This window comes from Vespa crabro, chromosome 15 (assembly GCF_910589235.1).
Source record: "Vespa crabro chromosome 15, iyVesCrab1.2, whole genome shotgun sequence".
Taxonomy (NCBI): domain Eukaryota; kingdom Metazoa; phylum Arthropoda; class Insecta; order Hymenoptera; family Vespidae; genus Vespa; species Vespa crabro.
In genome coordinates this window covers 228,293-245,390 of record NC_060969.1, presented here as the reverse complement: position 1 = coordinate 245,390, position 17,098 = coordinate 228,293, and the positions used below count along the sequence as shown (strand labels likewise).

Sequence of the window (17,098 nt, the reverse complement as noted above, 5' to 3'; positions counted from 1 at the left end):
AACAAGGCTCCTTCCGATGAACCGACACATTCGTGCACTAGCCTGATGAATCTCCCCTTTCTCCTCTCTACGTGTACGACTCTCCCATGCTTTATATACCTTCTGTCCTCTCTTGTCTATATATGTATGCGTATGTGTGCGCGCACTTGTATATATATATATATATATATATACATGTGTGTGTGTGTGTGTGTGTGTTTGTGAACGTGAGCGCGCGCATTCCCTTGTGTGTGTACGTACGAAGCCTAGCGTGTTCCGCGACAGATGCGAGACATTTAAATTGAATTTGGCAAGTACGAGAAATTTGCATACTGACGTTATACCATCAGACGGTGAGTTGCACCAAGATCTCCGTCAGAAGGTCGATGATGCCAGAGATATTAAAAGACTCTTTGTAATCTCTGAGAGAGAGAGAGAGAGAGAGAGAGAGAGAGAGAGAGAGAATATAACTCGTTCAATATGTCGTTATACATGACTATACAAATTTACTCAATTACCAAGAACATTTTTCTTCAAATTATCTACCATTGAGATTTCGTTCTATAACAACATAAAAAAATGGCATAAAAAAAGTAGAGATAAATTATCACGCGTGTGAGAAAATAAATATCACGCGAAGTTCCATTCGTTTGGTTAAAAAAAAATGTCTTTCATATTAAAAAAGATTTAAAAAAGAATAAAATTATTTGAAAATAATTATTTACTAAACTGACGGAACTTTTCAATAAATTTAAAATAATATTCAATCGTTAATCTTTAAATGCGCGTTTCGTAAAGAATAAAAAAAAATTATGTCAATTTTTAATAGTTGTATCTTCAAAATACTATATATCTACGTATATACTATATCTCATTATATTTTTCCATAAATTGTCAAAGGATAAATGTTCAAATCTTCTCAAGCGAAAGAGATTAATCGTTTAACTGAGTCCAAAGTTTAGACGATGAATACCAATCCTGATCTCTGTCGCGATATCAACAAAATTTACATCCTGAGTGGTGCTTTATAAAATTAGTGTCCTTCGAAGGTCTATTGCGAGCGAGATATCAAAGACTGTCTCGACCTTATCCCGATCTACCCAGGTAAAGAGAACGTTCTATTTAATCTGTATTTTAAACGCTAAATTACACTGGATCGTTTATACTAACGATTTAAATTTTGATTCCAACATGGAATAGACCGTGGTGCGATCTATGCTTTTTCTTTGCCTTTTCTCTTTCCCTTTGACCTCTAAGTCGATATCATCCTTCGTCGGCAACTTATAATTCGCCTCGAAGAAAAAGGCAGCAGACATCGAGTACGTCGTGATTGGATCGTCCAAAGGTATTGCGAGGGCAAAGAATATCTAGAAATGAAAGAAAATTATAATTATGTATATATATTATAAAATATATATATATATTTTTTTTATATCTCTCACAATACATAAATTTCGTCCATTTGAGATTAAAACTATTCTGAGTTGCTTACGAGAATATTTCTTGCTATATCTGTTTACTACGTTTGCAAGTAACTGTAATGTATCTGAGAGCATAGTTCAACTATCTGAAAGCGATTGCGTTGTATAATATTTTCAAAACGATGGAATATTATTATCAGAGAGCTACATATTTTACGGAAATACCAATCGATTTCATATCCTGAAAGTAACTATTGGATAATAGCAGCACAAAAATGTCTGCAAGAAAAGAATGAAGGAAATATGAGACCTTCAAATTATAATATAAACTTATAATAACAATACATACATATATGAAATAAATTCAATATTAAACAGATGAATGTTAACGTTATCTCATATTAGGATGCTTATCCTAAAACAAACAACAGAATAAACAAATTTAAACGGGCATAGGCGAATCTCGAATAAATATCATTCTGAAAGTTGCTGTCTCAGATAGTAAGCTCTCGATAGTAAGCATGTTAGTGGCTATCCGAGAATAAAAATTTTCTACATTGTTTTCAAACGTATACAAAATTTGAGAGTACTCTCGAAAGCAACTATTTGCAAGAAACTCTCAAGTGGACGGCTGCTTTAAGAATAGGATCTTTCAGAGAAACACTTCTATACGAACTTTTCCATATTCTTCTCTCGCAAACTAGAACGTCTTCTTTAAAACTGAAGCCAATGATCGATCAGTGAAGCTTATGAAAATAACGCAAGCCATCCTAAGGGAAGGAAAACGAAGATGAGACGAGATGATGCACATATAGGGTGTTTTAATTAACTCGAAAACCTTTTGAAATATCTTCGTTGTTGTTGGTAGTGATATAGGTATTGATGTTATGAAAAAAAATATTCGAAGGAAAGTATTGTTTGATCTAATGATAGTAATATTGTAATTAAGACAATAGTTTTTTCTAATGATAATAATATTGTGATTAAGACAAGAGATGATCAAATGATCATCGGGTTTTTTTCTTTCTTCTCTTTTTATTTCTCTAATAAATTAAATCAAACAGTTTCTTCCTTCGACATATTTTCGTATCATCAAAAGCAACAGAGATATATATTTTAAGTATATATATATTCAACTTAGGTGAAACACCCTATATATAGACGGCTTGCTTTATCTTCGAATCGAACGAACCCTAAAGACAAGCAGGGATATCCTCGAGTGTCTATTTTAAAAAGACGCAACCTGTTATGTAGGCGTACCAGGTTATACCCCTTCATATTCATCGACAAGTTATCGCTGTTAACCGATAGGATCGAACAACCGGATGGCAATAACCAGAGAAAGCGGAGGTCGAGAAGGGTTAGTTAACTCCTTTACTTGTTGCTTTCTCGACATTAACGAGGGACAACCAAGAAACCAAGCTAACCTTCTAACATTAACCATTCCTCACCATTCGTTCGCATTATCTTTGTCGTAGTTATGTTCCTACTTCTGTTATAGTTAAAATAGAGTGGGGGAAGAATAAAGGTATAAAAAAAGAAGAAAAAAAAGAGAACAGAACAGACAGATGATACTTTCTCTTTACTCTTATTACTCATAAACCAGGTTGAAAGATTATTGTAAGATATGAAAAAATGATAAGTACAAGAGATTCGTTAGTTATTTTTAACAATAAATTAATTAACGTAAATTATTTTTACAATAGCACATTTTTAAAAATATATCATTTGTTACACACACACACACACACACACACACACACACATATATATATATATATTAATTATTAATTACAATAATATATTAATCATGATAATTAATAATTATATAATAAAATTATATATTATAATGGTATATTGGATAATTATTATCTTTATATTACTTATAGTTATGTCTATCAAATTATATTATTGATTATACACAAAATATAGCTACATTATATGTATATGTATATATACATATGTAATACATACGTAGTAAATACGCAATGATGAGGTGGCTTGATAGGATTCCGCCACGAGTAAGCTGGAAAATAAAGTTGCGGCGGACTGCGATTAAAGCCACCCTCGCGTTGATTACTAAACTGGACGAGCTGGTAGTTCGTTGGTAACTCGTTGCCTGCCTGCCAGTCTCGTCGACCAAACCAGCCGAAAACGGAAATCGATGGCCTCGCTTATCAACGGCCACTCTCCTCTCTCTTCTTTCTTTCTCACTCACTCTCTCTCTATCTCTCTGTTTCTCTTACTCTCTCTCCCTCTCTCTCTCTTTCTCTCTCTCCGTCTCTCTCTCTTTCTCTATCTCTTTAAGTCCCTCCGTTTCGTCGATCACACTTAGAGGGTGAGAAATCAGTACACTCTAACCGTACCTAGCGAAAATAATTTTATGTTCGGTTCATTAACGCAGGGGAATCCCAATTTTCTCTTGAAAATCGTTTATGATTTAATTTCCTCTTATATATAATTTCGTTCAAATTTCGTGCGATAAATGAATTTGATCGCAAATACTTTAGAATATTTCGTTATTAAAGTCACTTTAACTTTCGTATTCTTCCTTTTTCTTTTCTTTCTATTTTTGTTTTGAAAATTGTATTGTTTTACTTTTTTTTTTCTTAAATAATTCTGCATCTTATAATCGTCTTTTTCTTGGTCTACTAATTTGTTCTTCGAATTGAAAATAATAAAGTACTCATTCTATATATTTCTCTCTTTCTCTTCTAAGAAGAATCTTCATATTCTGTCATTTTTGTTCTGTCTCAATCGTTAGTATATATCAATTTCATTCCTCGTGATCTATATAAATAAACTAAATAGTCATGTAATCTTTGAAATCCACCCATTATTCAGTTCACGAATATCAACATGAATAAATGGGATTTACGCGATAGGAAATATACCTACATAGGAAATTTCGATTTTACAAATTCGATTAAGCGAATTACAAAGTGTGTACTTCCGGCCGAAAGTGCGAGGCTTTGAATTTTCCGATTGAAAACGACAAAGCATTCATTAAAACATCGAACGCGTACGGGAATCATGTCGGCGGCATATCGAACGACACATCGTTCCTCTCTGTACCTTTCTTCTTCTCACTCTCTCTCTCTCTCTTTCTCTCTTTCAAAACACACATACGTATACACATGATACACCAACTGCATTTGCAATATTATCGCGACGCAATCAGGGCACGCGGCGCGCCGTAGTTCAAAATGCCAAACGATATTACGAGCCCTTCGTCACTGGCAAATACGTACGGCAAATAAGCGCCGCCCGCGTGTACGCAAATATTAATTAACAAGCCAACGCGTTGCATTTGTCGCGTGGACTGTTCGAAAAAGCAGATCGAGCTCAGACTTTGAAAAACAAAGTAAAAAAATTTTAGCAACTTTGTGTATTCAGACTTATTTCGCTTGGCTTTTCCGCGATAGACAAAATCGATAAAGTTCAATTTATCGACCAAGACAATTGTAAATATTACTACTTGATTTTTGTCATTTCCGTCGCTTATGCGATTTTTTTAAATGATTGCAAATCGAATCAGAATTAAACATAAAATCTCGTTAATAAGTAACTTCATTTTTGAGTCAATCTGTCTGATCGTTTAAATCAATAAATGAATAATATACATGCAAACAATACTTTTGTAATAATAGTTCTAATTTTTTATAAGGATTTTCAACAGTCTCAATTAAACGCTAAGATAATCGTTTGTTATAGTTTTTGTTATGTAAAAAGCATAAGAAACTTTCTGAGGTTTTTTTTTTAAAGAAAATAAAAACGTGTCAGCATAAATATAATGATAAATTCTCACCCCCATTTCGCTTTCTTCGGGATAAGAAAGACTCCTGATATGACGTCGTACAACTTCCGTCATATTTTTTCCCATAGCATTAATCGAAATAAGAAGAAACGAGACGACGAACCTGAAAAAGAAAGATAGACGAAGTTAAGAACTATTTTAAAAAGCATCGACTAGATCGATCTAATTAATCTTGATCGATTTTCATTGAATACCATAATTGTCATATAATCATCCGTAACGATTATCTAACAACTTATCAAAGAGTAAAAATCAAGACGACGATGTTTCATTTAATATTTCAAAGAACAAATCTATTCCCACTAACCTTTTCCATTACTTGTTTTAATTGAGAATGGTACGCTTTATTTACCATTGCTGTGGAAAGATATTTAAAATTGTCCAGTCCATTGTACTCTCTGCTGTCCACAGCAGGAGGATCGAAAGACCGCGGGTCATGGAGAAAGAGAAAGAGAGGGGGGAGGGAGAGAAAGAGAGAGAGAGAGAGAGAGAGAGAGAGAGAGAGAAAGAGAGAAAGAGAGAGAGAGAGAGAATGGAAACGATATTTCAATCTTCATTCTTTTACAATTTTGCTCTTTTTTCCCCACCGTGGCGAGCCGATGGGTAATCCGCATATCGCGACGAACGGTAGATAGATTTCCTTTTGAGGGTATTGGAGGGAGTGGCTGGTGATAACGCTGGCATCGTTGGTGGTGAATGTATGAAGGGTAGGTCATGAAAGCAACGAGTTCGAGAGAAAGAGATAGAAAGAGAAAGAGAGAGAGAAAGAGAGAAGAGGCGGGTTGATTGTAACTGGTCGACCAGACCAAAGAGAAATTGCATTTCCTACCACGTATATCGTCAACTCTTGCGTCATTTCGTTTAAACAAACCGCGTCCATTGCTGCTTGGTATGGAGGCTTTAGTATGACCAGCCTCGCCAAAGAGGTGCGGAACTCCCTTTTTGGTAGATTTACCAGCCACTTTGATTACGCTCTTGAAAATAATCCCAACTGGAACCTATCTCGATGAGAAAGTCTGTGATGCTTTTCCACATAACCATCTCCCCATTTCTCTTTAACTATTATTTTTAATATACATAGATATATACAGAATATAAGGTATCAACTTTATCCATCTGAATTATTTCCTTTATTTTCAATAATATCACCAAAAGATAGCTTATAATAAATTACGTATTTCTTCATATCGTATTACACACAACTTTTGTATATAACATTTTGGTATATTACTGAAAATAACAAAAATAATTCAGATGGATAAAATGAATGCTCCACCCTGTATCTCTCATAAACTCTTGTTGATAGACTAATACATATGCATAGCATGATTATATTACATCGCGATACGAAAATCGTTGGATCCTGCGTACTCTGTCTCCTTAAGCAAGTACCACGTCTGTTGGATTAATGATACGACAAGGACTTTACCTTGGTTTGATAAATAAATAAAAGCAAGCTTTTGGAAATGCGCCGAACGATTATGCATATGTATGATACTATTCGTTACTACGATAACACAAAATGTAAATCCAACAAAATTATGTAGAACGTTGCTATATGTATATTTCATATACTTGTTTTTTCGTTTTCTTTTTCTTCTTTTGTATCACACGATATACGTAATTTTTTTTTTTTTTTTTTTTTTTTTGAATAGAAGAGAACGCATTTTTTCTATTTAATATTCATGATATGTTTCCGTTGATCTCGATACTAAATATAAAAGTGACAAAGCGTTAATAGCCGTGTACGATTTTTACGATGCGAAAGAACTTCTTAGACCAGCTTTGGCTTCTAAGCTTAAGAACTCCGAGGACTTGTATTGAAAGGATTTCGTTGTTCCACGAACGAGAAGAACGTGAAGCCGCAATAAAATCGTTTCAAGTGCCACGATCGGTACCTACTCGACAAGCGTTGAAATTGATGATAATGGAATCACTATTGAAAATTTTCTTTTCTTTCTCTTTCTCTTTCTCTCCCTCTCTCTTCTTCTCTTCTTCTTTTCTTCTTTTCTTCTCTCTCCCTCTTTCTCTCTCTCTTCTTCTCTTCTTCTTTTCTTCTCTTTCTCTCTTCTATAAATTTTTTAGCATTTTATACGAACGATAAGATCGAAAGCGTTAAAAACAAAAATATTTCGAAATAATAGAAATAAAATTCTATTATTTTCCAATCCGCGCATTTGTTCCCCCTAGACGTTTATTTCAAGCCTATCGAACTGTTGTTTTCGAAAAACATTTGCGAACGTTGTAAATGCCGCTTATGTAATTATTCCGCTCGCCGCGACGAGAGTTTCATTGATATTTGCCCGATCGAATTATTTTGTTATTTTTGTAAAACGATCCGATGGTTCGCAAAAATTCCCTACTATCGTAACGTAACATTACGTAATCTGTTTGGTACACTTATCCCCGATATGGATATCGATATCGATTTTTCTTTTTTTTTCTTTTAAATTTATTTATTTGTTTAGTTTTTGTTGTTCTTTACTATACATACCTACGTAATAGGCATCGACACAAGGGAAACTTTTATCGCGATAAGTATTTCCATTGCGTAAACTAAACCAATATAACGAACGTTATCCTAATGAATATTATTTGAGTTGAAACTTTAAATTAAAAAAAAATAGAAAAAAAGAAAAAAAGAACGTCTATTAATTTGAAAAATAATATGAAAGAGTCATTGATAGGATAATAAAAATAACGATATTTTTGAAGAAATAAAATAACTCCAAAATATTCTTTAAATTTCAAAATGATACCTTTTCACAATTAAAGACTTAAAAGGTGGGGTTTATAGATGATCGCAAAAAGTTTAATAAAATTCTCGAGTCATTATTTCTTTCTCTATCTTTAGTCCCTTGATACCTTTACCATAACGTCATGTTATAACTATAATCGTTACGTAGCTGGAAGATAGGGAAAAGGGGAAAAGAGGTGCTCGTAAAGAATATAATTATTATCAAAATCGATCGCTTTTATAAAAGAAACGATAAAGATTAAGGAAAAGAAACGATCATTTCGAAAGGAACGACCCATCCATTAGTAATTTTTTCTTCGTTCCAATTCTCTCTCCCTCTTTCTTTCTCTCTCTCTCTCTCTCTCTCTCTCTCTCTCTTTCTCTCAAACGTGTATCTATCTATCTCGTTCTAACCACATAAAATCGTAGCAAAGTTCCATTCCGGAGAAGCTTCCCGTCGGGAGAACATTCTGCGACAGACACCTTGATTACAATCCCGGAGTAATTCCCCGTGTCCTTTCACCGAGTAAAGGGCAATCGTGGAAACGTCAGTAAAAACGGGCACATTTATATTTTTCGGAGGGCTTGGCTGCCTAGCTGCCTGGCTGGCTGCCTGCCTACCTATCTCATTCGCTAACAACCCTTTGCCAACCAACCCAACGTCCTCTAACCTCTCTACTCTTATATAATCGAATTCTCATCAAATATTTAATAAACCGTTCTCCAGCAGTCTTTCGAGAATTTCGATTCGTTGATTCAATTAAGTCTTATTGATTCTGCGATCGATACTGCACTCAATGCTCCAATGATGAGACGAAAAGGGAAAAAGAGAGAAACAGAGAGGAATATGGAAAGTAATTTCTTCATTAATAACTCGTAATCTTTTTCTCGTTCACGATCTCTGAGCTATCGTATTTATCTCTCTATAAGAAAAATATTTATTGACAGTGAAACATATTTCGGATAAGTTCGGATAAGAAAGCATCGACTGTAGTCCTTGAACTTTTTTATGATTTTTGTGACATATATTATCGATATTCTCTGCAATTGAAAGTTTTAATACATACATGTACTCTTTCTGTGAAAGAAATTTATCAGAGTAACTGTCGTTATTGAAATAAAGTTAAACTAAAACTTCGTCTGAACAAAAAAAAAAGAACAGTCAGAGAGAGGGAGAGAGAAAAAATGAAAAAGATTTCATTTAATTTCTGGAAGAAAAGTAAAAAGCTTCATGAGGGCACTGATTAATTAATAATAAGAAAATTGATAGCATAAGTATGGAAGAAAAGTTGCTCGTGGTGGTCGTTATAAACTAGAAAGGGCTATCATTAATTGTAGAAGAAAGTAACAGGTTACGACTTCTTGATGAGGGTTAAACGTACCAGCGTCTATATATCTTAACTATACACTTATATATACATACAAGACATTGCTGTAAAAATATTAAAGTATCTGAGTTTAATTGTTACTCCACTTAAACTTTACGTTTCTTAAATGATCAAAAAAAAGAAAGAAAAACAATAAAAGATAACGATTAATATACAAAGAATTTATAAAGAACTATCTGTAATTTATTTAAATGTATTAATAAATTTTTTTTAAAATTATTCAATAAACCGAATAATTTATTGTATTAATAGAACGTCACGTTAAGAGATTACGTAGGAATGTTGTTATGTGCTCTACGAGGAAAAGTCAACAAGTAAGAGCAAAATCCTTCGGATTTCTGGATGTCTCGTTATGCTGAACCCTACTGAAGCAAGCAAACGAACAATGTGTAAACAAATCGAAATCCACGCTTTTGGAATTCTCGCACGCAACGCGTGCCTTTCGTGTTTCTAACGATATCACGATGATGTTATAGGATTTAAATTAAAGAATTTTTTCAATTTGTCACTCACCCGATTGGCTTCATTTTTGGCAGGAAGAAGAACCTGTGAAGGACTGACAACTGAAGTGACAAAGAAATCAGTTAACCTCGTCGAGCAAGAACATTACGTAATCAATTTGCAACTGACTAAAGAATTACCGTTTAACGTGCTCCTGAGGATAAAGAGACAAAACTCGTACGTATGTTCTAAATGAACGAATTCATTAAACCATCTTCGAACCAACCGGAATTTCTTCATAAAAAAAATAAAAGTAAAAAAAATTAAATAGTCAACGCGCGATCGAACACAATCACTTTAATTTATAAAAAAAAACTTGTCGATTATGAATGAAGATAGTAGTCATATTTATTAAAATTTATTAAACTGTCCTACTAATACCAAAATATATACGTACGTGTATAAATAGTATAAGTCGCTTATTATTCAAAGTAAGCTATTATAAACAGTTAAAAAAATAAAATTTGTACTTACCTTTTAAGTTAATTCAACTTAATTTTAAATTAAACGTGATAAATATAATATATGAACGCTTTTCTCATTTCAATTCTTAAAATATACTTTCGATATAATAGCTTACACACTCTCTCTCTCTCTCTCTTTCTCTCTCTTGATACGTCTTATATATACATATATATATATCATATATATATATATATCAGTGGATTATAAATCCCATTTTCATTGGCATCAAGTGATACAATGAAAACTTGGTTGGTTTTATGACTTTGTAGTTCGATTCGTAAGATTGGTCAGTCTCCGTGGTGGAAACGGCCAGGGAACTGAGCACCACCTGACATAGCGTTTCTTTCGAACATAGTTATAGAAAACTCAATTTAGGAAAACCATCCGATGGATTTCCGATCTCGCGTCGCACCGTATACGTAAGTGAATAACATGTAACTGCCTCCGATTTCGATCATTTCGCATTGATTCCTCGTTCTCCTCCGCAAAAAGAAAGAGAGAAAGGGAGAAAGAGAGAGAGAGAGAAAGAGAGAAAAAATCCGTGATCGTTTTCGACATCCTTTTATATCCTATGATAAATAAAATCGAATGGACTAGACGAGTGACATCATATAAATCTCTAGATTTATCACGATATCCCGACAAAACTATCATTTTTTTCGCAATCTCGATTTAAATGATTTTAAACAAAAAAATAGAAAGAGAAAGAGTGAGAGAGAGAGAGAGAGAGAGAGAGAGAGAGAAAGAAAGAAAGAGAGACAAAGAAAGATCAGAGACTTTTATTATCGAAGATATGCTACACTCTACTTTTGTCTTCAACGACATTTTTCCAAATGTATGTCTAAATGATGTTCCTGTCAGTTTACCAGTATTCATTCTCTGCATATATACGTATAGGAATACATATCTACGTACATATAATATATATCTACATGTATATATGCCAATAAATTTAGTCGTGCGATATATGCACATACATTTTCATACCATGAACAGACCCATGTCGATCAAAGCACGCAAGGCCGGTGCTCCTCATGTAACTCGATTTGCATTGAAGATTTTAGCCGATCGCTTTTGAGCATTTTGGACGTACGGAGTTTCGATCTACCTTTGATTCTCGATTATGTCGCCCGGCATAACCGTTCGCTTTGCGAGTTAGAGAGAGAGAGAGAGAGAGAGAGAGAGTGAGAGAGAGAGAGATGGGAGAGAAGGAGAGAAGGAAGATATACAGGGTGAGACAATAATTGTGATCTACTTGAATATCTTCGTTCTGTTTAGAGATATGGAGAAATTTTGTTTATAAAAATTGTACGGAAGGGATTATAATATGGCAGTAATAATATTTTGTAAATGGACGTATAAAGGACATATAAAGATTAATTTTGTTTTATTTATTCTTTTTCTTTTTTAATAAAATTATATGATCTTAATTGTATTGGTCAATGTAATTCGATATATATTAGAGGGACCGGAAAGTAATGTCGTTTTCTTAAATTAAATTCAAACGAATAAATTTTTAAAAATTTTTAACAATTTTTAACAATCAAATATCGACATGCGCAGAAACGACATTACTTTCCGGTCCCCCTAATATATATATATATATATATATATATATATATATATATATGAGATATTTTAATTTAAATATTACTAAGACATGTAGAAATACGACCAAAATTTAGTAAAAGTACTAGTACGGAAGTAACGGTTCTTATCTTGCCTCTTTATTCTGCGCTTACGTATAATGATATAAAGTTAAGCGCAGGATAAGCACAATGTAAGTGCAAAGAAAAAAGAAGAATAAGAGTAAGATAAGCGCTGATTAAACGAAGAATTTTTATAATGAAAGCAAATCTTTCAACTTTTCCATCATTCAATTTTGTACATTATTGATTATTAATAGATCTTTTATCCCTTATTTTAACTATTTTAAATCTATGACATTATCGAAAAATTTTTAATTTAATTACAGTGATATCCTTATTACGAAAGAAAAATCTTTCGGGTTATGGATCTTTAAATTTTGTACATTGGCGACAAAATTATATTTTTAAATTAAATAAAATTAAATTTAAATAATTCCATTATATAATACTCATGTCCTTATTTAAGAAAGAAAAGAAAATTATTAACAATTATACAAATTATTAACAAAATCTATTTTATTAAACCGATATTATTGCAATATCTAAATAAATAAAGAATAAAATATATTTGTAAATGGTGTTTGTTTTAAATCTATACAATTTTTCATTTTAAAGATATCGCCTTCGAAAGATTTTCATTCATAATTCATAATTCATATAGTAGAGCTGTTCGTAGTAATAATCGTAGTAGTAGTAGTAGTAATGGCCGCGTAAATTCTCGAAATTTATATAGATTAGTGAATCATTGATCCAATTTAAATTAAATTATATAAGTCAATTAACTTAAATATCTTCCACTTACATAAGAATTTCTCCGAAACTAGAAATCGTAGAGATTTGAATCAACCACCATTCTAAAAGGCAGACTTCTCTTTATTTTTCAGTTGTTAATAATTATTGTTAATAATAAAATTAACAATTTATTATAAATAATTTTTATAAACAAATTCTTATAAATTTATTTTGCCAAAAAAAATGTAGATTGCGGCTGACTTATATATTCTATAAGGAATTACATAGATTAGTAAATAATTAATAAATAATAAATAAATAGGTATAAAAGTAAATTAGTTTTTTATAAAAAAAACAATTTTTTTGCATTATTAATAATAACATCTTCCATTTACAAAGGAATTTGTCCAAGAATAAAAGTCATTGAGATTTGAATCAGACATCATTCTAAAAAGCAGATCTTTTTCTATTTTTCATTGTATTGTTAATAATTAATTAACAATTTGTTATAAACAAATGTAATTTTTATAAACAAATTTTTACGAACTAAATTTATTTTATTTTGCCAAGAAAAAGATCTTATTTACGTGTCTGCGATATGTACAATTTCTGTAAAGGAAATTTCTTCGTATCTTTAAAAAAACGGAGATATTCAAGGTGATCAAAATTATTGTCCCACCTTGTATATAGAAACCTCTTCATTCCAATCTCCGTGTACTCCTCGAATGAATCGAACGGGACTCGAATAGGATTGGATCGATCGATCGCACACCAAATTTATTTGTTCATTGATCCTCCTGCCATGAGTTCGAACTACGAGATAAATGTTCATGAGAGACAATAAGATCAGTTTCCATTTAGTTGTTCAACAAGAATTAAATATTCATGACAATTAAAATCATTTAATAACTTTTTATCGGAGAAAGATATTATTGTTTCACAATTAATGCTTCGATTAAATTTATAAATTTACACTCTTTTTCCTCTTCTTATGTTAAACTCGTCACTCCGTCATTTCTATGTTCTAAAATCGTTAAGAATTGTTTCACCGTTTTTTATAAACGTCTATTCGATTTATATCCTACTTTCATCGAACTAAACGAGCTCGAGAGGAAGGGGAAAGAACGAAGGATCGATCGATCGTCGAGGCATCGACGCTTTTTCGTGCGAAGATTATCGGCAGTCCGGATAAGCTCGCGTTCTCAATCAACTTTATAGACGAACTTTATGGCCGGTCGATAGATAACCGTTTTAAAATCCGTAAAACGAATACATGTTCTTGAGTCGGTATAGATCACGTTCGTTCGCTCTTCATCATTTTCTAACTTTTCTTCAATACCGATAAATTAATTTGAAAAAAAGGAAAAGCAAAACAAAACAAAACAAAACGAATAAACGATCCATGTTATTATTGAAAAAATATTGCGAAGCAACGTGATATAAAAATTCTTCTATAGCACTTTCCATCGTTAATATCATATTCATCGAATTTAGATCCCTGATATAGCACTCACTCTAGAGTTTTATATAAAAAAATAGCTATCATGATTCTCCGTTGAAGCTCGTTTCGTCGAGTAATGAAAAACTAATTCCCTTGCGGTTCATCCCTTTTCGGTTGTACTTTCTGGCTTTCGAAGGACCCGTGGAAATTGCACGTATCTGTTTAAGGGCTGACAAAGCTACTTTTACAAAGAACGCATCTGGGAATGGTCCGAGTTGAACCGACCTTATAAACGATCATCGAGAGAAAAGAAAAAAAGAAGGAGCAAAGAAAGGGGAAACTGGTGGACTGAAAAATATGGTACGAAAAAGAAAAGAGAGAGAAAGAGTCATCTGCAAAAAATGTCGAATCGAGTCGAACGATCCTACTGAACATAAAAAACGAATCATGAAATTCAAAGCGTCTTCGCAAAACGTTCAACTATTTGTTGGGTTATCAGTGAAAGGATAGAAAGTGGTGAAAAAGAGAAAGATAGAGGAAGGGAAAAGGGATGGAAAATATGTTGCCTGGCAGATGAGAAACTCGAGATGTGGCAACAGTTCTTTCCTCAACCACAATTTACTGTCCAGGAAATATGATCCCTCCATGAAGATCTCTGATCGAAATTGTCCTTTTCAATGGGGATGAAAATTTTTTATAAAAACAAAAAGAAAGGAAATAGAAAGTTTTACGTTTCACTCCACTTATCGCACATTATTATTATTATTATTATTATTATCATTATTATTATGATTATTATTATTATTATGATTATTATTATTATTATTATGATTATTATTATTATTATCATCATTATTATTATCATCATTATTATTATCATTATTATTATTATTATTATTATCATCATTATTATTATCATTATTATTATTATTATTATCATTATTATTATTATTATCATTATTATTATCATTATTATTATCATTATTATTATCATTATTATTATCATTATTATTATCATTATTATTATCATTATTATCATCATCATCATCATCATCATTATTATCATCACACGACTATCATACTATCATATTGTATCTTGAGTAAGTCTAAGATCCTAATTTCACTTTTCAACAGCCACGCCCTTTCCCTTTCCCTTTCCATTTTTCTCTCTCACGAATGTTTCCTCTTAAAGAAAAGATTTTTTAAAAACCCACGAGAAATACATTTTGACTTCTGAGCTAACTACACATTCAAAAATTTACTCTCTACTACTCTAAAAACTTTCTCTTCAGCTACCATTTATGAACTCACGAAAATAAAATACACATCCCAATATACTAGTTCCAGAGTTATTTATTGTATTGGGAGACGAACTCATATTATGACCTGGTTACTTCTGAACCCAATAACAAGAGAGAGAGAGAGAGAGAGAGAGAGAGAGAGAGAGAGAGAGAGAGAGAGAGAAGGATTAAAATGTAGTGATTACTCGAAGGATAAGAAAACGAGACTGGAGCAATCACGACTTAACGATCCTTCCTTTCTTCTTCTTTTCTTTCTTTTTATACTTGCAATTCGTACAAAAAAGATTGATAGATCGTTAAATACAACATCTTTGTGTGTGCTTCAACAGTAATAGATAATACTGAACTAGTTCAAGAAGAAAGTTTTCTGTTGATGAACATGTCGGAAATGTTTCTTTGATATTATAAATGAAAAATATCTTACTAAAAGGGAATAAAAATAATGTCTTTCGTGAAAATCTTATGAAATTAAATTTAAACTATTCACACTTTAAATAAAAACGAATATTCTATTGTCAGAGGACTCCGTTGTTAATGGCTAACATTATTTTAAATATTCCTGAACAATTTCTATCATTTTCATCGCATATATGCATTTTTGTGAATTATTTAATTTTTGAAATGCTTGCCACTTTGAAAGCGGAAATCGAATCGATTCGGAATTACTCATGGATTCTCGCTGCAAGTAACCTCATTTTTGATATAAATTTTTAATCAATCCATCCAGCCGTTTAGACGGTAGAGTAGATACATTTACTCATACACACACACACACATACACACACACACACATACATTCTTACTTTACATACGAGACGCAAAGATCTAAAAAAGATGGCAAAGGTCCCAAATAATTTCGCGTATAATTGTCTATTTTACTATATCAAGAAAATAAGAAACTCTTCGATTATGAATAGAAAGAAAAAAGAAACGAAGGTTATAAAAATATAGATCGAATCTTAACGATTGATTTCGCTGACAACCATTGAAATAAGCTATAATTGCGAAACGTCGAACATGAGCTGTGTAGACACGTCAAATAGATCGACAATATTTTATTTATTTATTTATTTATTTATTTATCATATAAAAGAAAAAAATAGTCAAAAACTGTATTGCAAGCCCGAGTTGATATGCTCGACATATAGATCTAGATATATACGTGTAAAGAGCATGGAAGCGAAATTAAATGTGTCGACGGGAAACAGTATGGAATTGTCGTTCCGATCGTGAACGAATCTGAGTGATAAATGCATCGAACTACGCTACGGATCATTCGACAATGATATATACATGCATACATACATATATATATACATACATATATATATATACATACATATATATATATATACATACATATATATATATATATATATATATATATACATACATATATATTTACATACATATATATATACATACATATATATACATATATATATATACATATATATATACATACATATATATACATACATATATATACATACATATATATACATACATATATATATACACATATATATACATACATATATATTTACATATATATATATATATATATATATATATATATATATATATATATATATATATATGTACATATATGCATATGATAGCTATACAATCCATTAAATAAATAATTTTGTCAAAAATATGTAAAA

General features: G+C 31.8%; 1 protein-coding gene across 9 annotated transcripts in view; it reads right to left on the bottom strand.

Moving 5' to 3' along the window:
- The window catches only part of LOC124429418 (mitochondrial folate transporter/carrier), a 39,219-nt gene that overhangs the window by 3,204 nt on the left and 18,917 nt on the right, over window positions 1–17,098 (bottom strand). For 5 of the 9 annotated variants that reach the window (XR_006943444.1, XR_006943442.1, XR_006943449.1 and 2 more), the window contains exons 10-11: window positions 5,209–5,320; window positions 1,150–1,346 (exon numbers count right to left, since the gene is read on the bottom strand). The gene's annotated coding sequence lies outside the window, so the exon portion shown is untranslated. Of the gene's footprint in view, window positions 1–1,149; window positions 1,347–3,374; window positions 4,191–5,208; window positions 5,321–13,010; window positions 13,503–17,098 lie in introns of those variants that run through there. The other 4 variants (XR_006943443.1, XR_006943445.1, XR_006943447.1 and 1 more) reach the window with 4 other exon arrangements.